Genomic DNA, 6,493 nt, shown 5'->3' on the forward strand with positions numbered 1-6,493 from the left:
GCATTTCTTCCCAAGTCTGTATGATCGCTGTCTCTGTTTTCTGTCTTAGCCACAAATCTGCACAAAAAAGGATGCTTCTCTTTTGCTCTTGCCTTCTCAAGGCCCTGCTTTTAGCAAGAGCTGCTGGGCAGAGTCTGGTGACATAGAGGATGAGGTTGCGCTGTCTCCTTTTGGGGCACACCAGTCACGGGGCATCTGGCTCTTGTGAAGGTCAGCACATGCCTGGGATATTCAGTGGTTATAACAAATGGAGGTTCCCAAACCATCTGGTTACTGCTGTCTGATTTTTCCTGCTGTACCTGGAAACTGCTTCTTGGTTTTATTCAGACTGTTAACTGGTGCCAGGACCCTACAGCCATAGATGGCTCTACTTGTCCCCCTGTACGCGGCACTGGTGAGGCCGCACCTCAAATCCTGTGTTCAGTTTTGGGTCCCTCACTGCAAGGGGGACATTGAGGTGCTGGAGCGTGTCCAGAGAAGGGCAACGAAGCTGGTGAAGGGTCTGGAGCACAAGGCTTATGAGGAGCGGCTGAGGGAACTGGGGGTGTTTAGCCTGGAGAGGAGGAGGCTCAGGCAGGACCTAATCGCTCTCTACAGCTGCCTGGAAGGAGGCTGTAGGCAGGTGGGGGTCGGCTTCTTCTCCCAGATAACAAGTGACAGGACAAGAGGAAATGGCCTCAAGTTACACCAGGGGAGGTTTAGTTTGGATATCAGGAAAAGTTTCTTCACTGAAAGAGTGGCCAATCATTGGAACAGGCTGCCCAGGGAGGGGGTGGAATCACCATCCCTGGAAGTGTTCAAAAAATGCATAGATGTGGTGCTTAGAGGCATGGTTTGTTGGTGGACTTGGTAGTCCTGGGTTAATGGTTGGACTCAAAGGTCTTTTCCAACCTAAATGATTCGATGATTCCATTCTATGATTCTACTAACTCTACTACTCAGCCATAGTATGACACTACTAAGTATGGCTTGTAAAACCATACCTAGTTGGACAGCTGTCCCTCATTTTCACTGGTTCACCACAGTGTCACCATTGCTGCAGCATCTTTTGCATTACAAGTAAATTTGAAGAGATGAGGCTGGCAGCAGCCACGTTGTAATGAAGCTCAGCAGAGAGCTGAGCATGGCAGGATAAAGGCTGGAGATGCTAGGCCACAGCTCTTCACAGATCTTCAGGTGTTTTTGGAATAATTTTTCTGGCTTTTATTTTTGGGATCCTTAAAAAAGCCACAGGAACCTGCCTTTTCCTTGCCTGGGGCTTCTGCTTCTCAGCCTCTGGCAGCTGCACTGCTCCTCCTGTTCCATGGCATGTCAAGCAATGTGTGATATATCGCAATTGCCCCAAGGGTGGCAGTCCCTGGGGAGAGCTGACAGCACAGTGCGGATCAGCAGAGACTTACAGTTATTTTCAGGTAGTTTTAAAGATCATTCAGTAATTCCCTTACATGTTCTACAGATTCCAATCAAGATTTTTCCTCTTGCAGTTTTCTAAGTCGAGCAAAAATCACTCCCTGTTTCCTCTTACAAGCAAGAGGACTTTGCATTTCAGAGATGCGATGGCAAGCTATGAACTTAGAGCACTGGACTTCAGAGGCAGGAGTCAGAAGGAAACGTATCCGGTCTTTTTTTTCAGTTTCAGAGAGGTTAGAGCCACTTCCAATGATTTTGAGGTAGTTTTAGGCGTGGTCTGCTTGGTCTCTCCTTGGTCTCCTCCTTCCATATCTTCCCTCACTGGCAGTCACACCTTTCTGTCTATGTCCTGATAGCAAGCTGGAGCCAGTGAATCCTGTCAGACATACACTAGACATACTCCACCACAGACTGTGAAGCCTCCAGAGTCCCTAAAATGTCCTTTTTCTCAGTCCTTTGGTAAGGAAATTCAATCGAGCATTGGAGCAGGTTGCCCAGGGAGTCTTGCAGTCTCCATCTGGGGAGTTTAAGATCTGGCTGGATAAAGCTCTGAGCAACCTCATCTGATCTCAGAGCTGACCCTGCTGTGAGCTGGAGGTTGGATTGAGACCTCCTGAAATCTCTCCCATTCTGAATTATCCTGTGATCCCATATAGTGAGTCAGGTCAGTATGGTATGGTCTTTCTAAAGCTGCAAAAAGTTCAAGGATATTCCTCACTGAGACCTAAGGAGGGAACCCTGAGGAGAAAAAAAACCCCAACAAAATCCATCCCCCTCCCCATGAGAGTTAAGTGATAAGTGTGCTGTGCTGGCACAGAATCTCTTTCTCTCCGTGCTAGATTATGCAGCGAATCCACAGCCTGGCTGTATGGTTTGAGCACACAGCACTGGCACGTAGTTTAGGAAGACCCTCCTGGCTGTAAATGATATCTCACAGTGCAGCACTGCAGAAGAGCTGAAGCCCTGCTAGGTTTAATCACCCTGCTCTGGATATCTGCTGGCACCTTTGTCCTAGCACCTTCTGCACCATGCCATGGTTTGGCCCTACACAGCTGCTCACTCACTCCCCCCTGGTGGGATGGGAAGAGAATCAGAAGGGTAAAAGTGAGAAAACTTGTGTGTTGAGATAAAGACGGTTTAATAGATAAAGCAAAAGCCACGTGCACAAGCAAAGCAAAACAAGGAATTCATTCACCACCTCCCATGGGCAGGCAGGGGTTCAGCCATCTCCAGAAAAAGTTGGGCTCCGTCACATATACTTTGGAAGACAAATGCCATCGCTCCAACTGTCCCCCCCTTCCTTCTTCTTCCCCCAGCTTCACAGGCTGAGCCGACGCCATACGGTATGGGATATCCCTTTGCTCAGCTGGGGTCACCTGTCCCGGCCGTGTCCCCTCCCAGCCCCTGTGCCCCCCCAGCCCACCCGCTGGTGGGGTGGGGTGAGGAGCAGAGAAGCTCCTGGCTCTGTGTGAGCGCTGCTCAGCAGACACTCCCTTGCTTAGCATTCCATTATGATTTTGCTGTGGAAGGAGGTGGCGATTTCTGTGTCAGGGCAGCCGGGCACAGAGCAGGACCTAGATAACAAGTACAATAGAACAAAGATGGTGATAAAGACCTTTAAAAAGCCTTAAAAATCGGTTGATATTCTCCTTCCACAAAATCAAGGTGTTTCCTCAGTCCATACGCATTAACCATTCATGGTCACTGATAGCTGGCTGGGCAACCAGCCGCCCAACAGATCCCATGGGCACGTGGTGCCGCTTCCTGGCATGTTTGTGTGGGTAACCCGAGGCAGTTAAATTGCCTGGTTAGCATCCCTTTCGCTCACCCCCCTGCCATAAAAAAACGCTGCAAAGAAAGGAGAGGTGGGGAGAGGGAAGGGGGAAGGGGAGATCTTGCAGAAGTTTTCACCTGGATACAGTTGCTATAGGAACCACTTACGGAGCATCTCGGTGCCTCCACTATACAAGGAGATTTGCCTGCCCTGAATAGCCGGCAAAGTTGTTTACCCACAAGTGTAGACTTTCGGCCCCTGCTCAGCCCCAGAAGGATGGGAGCTCCTTGGCTGGCGCAGCAGGGACTGCTGGCAACTGCAGTGGGGCAAGGGGCTCCCCTGCTCCATGGGGGAGGACGTGGGAAGAGAGATGCTCTCTCTGCATCTGCAAAGAGTAGTGGCAATGGTCAGAGGGATGCTGAAATAAATGGTCAGCAGTGGAGAGGGAGGATGAGAAGAAGCCAAGAGATAGAGACAGAAATCAGGACTTTTATTGCAAAGGGAGCAGGAATAAAGAAAGTGTATGTAAGCTCTGGAAGAAATGGAGTAGTGGAAAAGATGAGACATGAAATCAAAGCTGTAGAAGAGGTGGGTGGCATTAAAGGTGGAAACCTTGGAGAGTGAAGCAGCATTAGTGGAAAGTGCCTGGCTTGGTGTTTATAATGTGCGCTGGGGTCCTTGGATGAAAGGCCTAAGTAGAAAGAGCAATACCGCGTTTTTTAATATAATTTTGATAGCGTTGCAGTAGCCATTAGCTTCAGTCCTTGAAACCTCATCTCGATGAAAACTGTGGTGGTGGCTCCGTGTCATTATCCCACTGCTGCCTGTGCATTTATACTTGATGGTCTGGTACAAGTGCAGATTGCAGCTACTGGAGCAGGGGTCTATCAGCTGTACATTAGGGCAGCTCTTGACCCTTGGTTTGTGGGGAACAGTTCACTGGCAACCAGAAAGAGACCACAGACAACAAGTTAATGACCTTTTCCTACCAGTTCAACAAGAAAAGTAACTGTAAAATTGACATTGTTGGAAGACCCTGTATCAGAGGAGAATGTTACTAATCGCCACAAAGCAGAGAGGGAAGACTGTGAGGCACGGAAAAGATTAAACTGAATTACACAAAGGACACCCAGGTTCAGCAAAGCACTTAAGTACCTGCCTAATTTTAAACCAGGACTAGTGCAAAGTATGAGCCAGTTTGGAGCGAGCAAAGAAGGAGCAATCTAAGGATGACTCAACAGAGCAGTGTCACTTCACAGGAACAGAAATGAGGAGAAGAAAAGCAGAAGGAAACTTTAAAATGGCTCAGAGTAGACAACAAGTAGGCAAGCAGAGGTCGGGTGAAGAAGTGTAATGTGGCAGCGGAGGAAGGCGGCAGCAATAGGAGTGAATAGCTATTATGATAAATGACAAACAGATTACGGTAAATCTTCTTGATGGCCTATTTGTAGGCTGCAAATCAACAAGGTTTGGAATCTGTTTACCACGTGATGTGCTTTAACTTCACAAATTAATGATATAACCTTAAAGAACTTGAGCTAAATGCACCACTTCACAAAATTACACAATTTATGTAAGGAAACCTAGATTTCACATGTCAACTGATGTAAATACAATATTGATATAATTGTACTTTTTCAAAGATATGCATTTAGAAACCCCATGTAAATTAAGCAAAAGCAAAGTATATAGACTATTACGTGCTCTTTATGCACTGCCAACAGACCATGGATTGAAAGTGTTTTTCCTATAGTCGGCTCTGCAAAGGCCTGCCACCACAGAGCTCCTGACCTCAACAATTACGTTTGTTTCTGGATAGGTATTTATGCCTAGTTTCTTTCAGAAATATCCTGTCACAACTGTCCATGTTTTTTGCCTAATCCCACAAAAGAAACAAAGCAGCACATTTGGTAAGAGCCAGGAGCCAGTCACACCAGCAGCTGACATGCACAGGACTGCTTCAGGTGGCAGTGTGCTTTAGACATGCTGGCAGTGGTGGCCTGCTCCCAGCCATCCTCTATACAGGCAGTGAGTTTTCCAAAATTACTGCTTGTGGTCAGTGGATTCATTGGTTCGAGCTCAGAGTTCTCAGAAACCTGGGACAAGCATTTCTCCCTTGACCTTGATGGGTGATACACATGTCTAACCTTCAGGCCTTGCAACTGATCAGTCCAGGAGAAAGCAATAGATTTTAAATATCTGTAATGCATTCAGGGCAGGAGTCAAACAACAAAACACAGGTTATGGGTTTCTGTAGCAGAAGGATGTGATACAAATAGCAGAAGAGAAAAAGGGGGGGGAAGACATTTATGTTGCCAATATTCAAGCTGAAGAAATAGGCTGAGGTCTGGGTAAGGGTGAAAAAGACTAGTTGAAGAGTTTTACTATTATGTCTCAGGGCAAAATAGATATGTCAAAGAGTAAAGACTGTCATATGAGACCAAAGCACCAAGCTTATCCTCATTCTCACCAGCAGGGAAGATGCTCTTTCACTGGGACAGTGGAGGTGAAGGTAGGCAGAAATGATGAAGACAGCATAAGTATTTCAGTGTGGAAATGCTCCTGAGAGCTGGGAGGAGGACGGTGGGACTTGGCAGCTGGAGGAGAGGATAGAGGCAAGAGGGGTGCTGCTGCCCTGGGCACGGGCCCTCGGCACCCTCCAGCCCATGGGGACCAGCGGCTCTCCCCGGGCAGGAGAGCTGCTCCTCTGCCAGGTGGGGACTGCCTTCCACAGGCTTCTGGGAAGAACTCCTTTGCATTAAGCCTCCTCTTTGGCTCTGCTGATTAGCTGTTGACCCAGATTCTCCTCCAAGAGATCTGTCCTCTCTTTATTTTTCTCATCATCTCTACTGGTTATTCTGGATGTGTTTAATGTCCATACAAATTGAAATATCATAATGTCCCAGGGACCTGGTGATGGCAGGGAGCTCTGCAGACTGTGCATTGTGTAGGATAAACATTTTCACATTTTCTAGTTCAATACTCTATTAACAAAATTGAAACTTTTCTTTTTCTGGCTTATTATGAGATGGAGAAAACAGACTTTCCCACTGTAATTTCTCTCTCCCATTCATTCTTCTGTTACCTACTTTTCTCATAGCTCCCCTTTTCGTCTCTTATTGAAATCTGACCCAGTTTTTCATTCTCTCTTCAGAGCAGAGTTTTGCCAGCCCGGCTCAGCAGGTGTCTCTTGGCTGGCAGGATCCCCTTCTCCTCGGAGCCGGGAGGAAGCAGAGCTCTGCCCGTCTTTGCAGCTGGGGCTTGCTACTGCTTTTCACAAAGGCTCTGCAGCACCCTCCACACAACTGA

Source organism: Falco biarmicus, chromosome 4 (genome assembly GCF_023638135.1).
Source record: "Falco biarmicus isolate bFalBia1 chromosome 4, bFalBia1.pri, whole genome shotgun sequence".
In the NCBI taxonomy this organism is placed as follows: domain Eukaryota; kingdom Metazoa; phylum Chordata; class Aves; order Falconiformes; family Falconidae; genus Falco; species Falco biarmicus.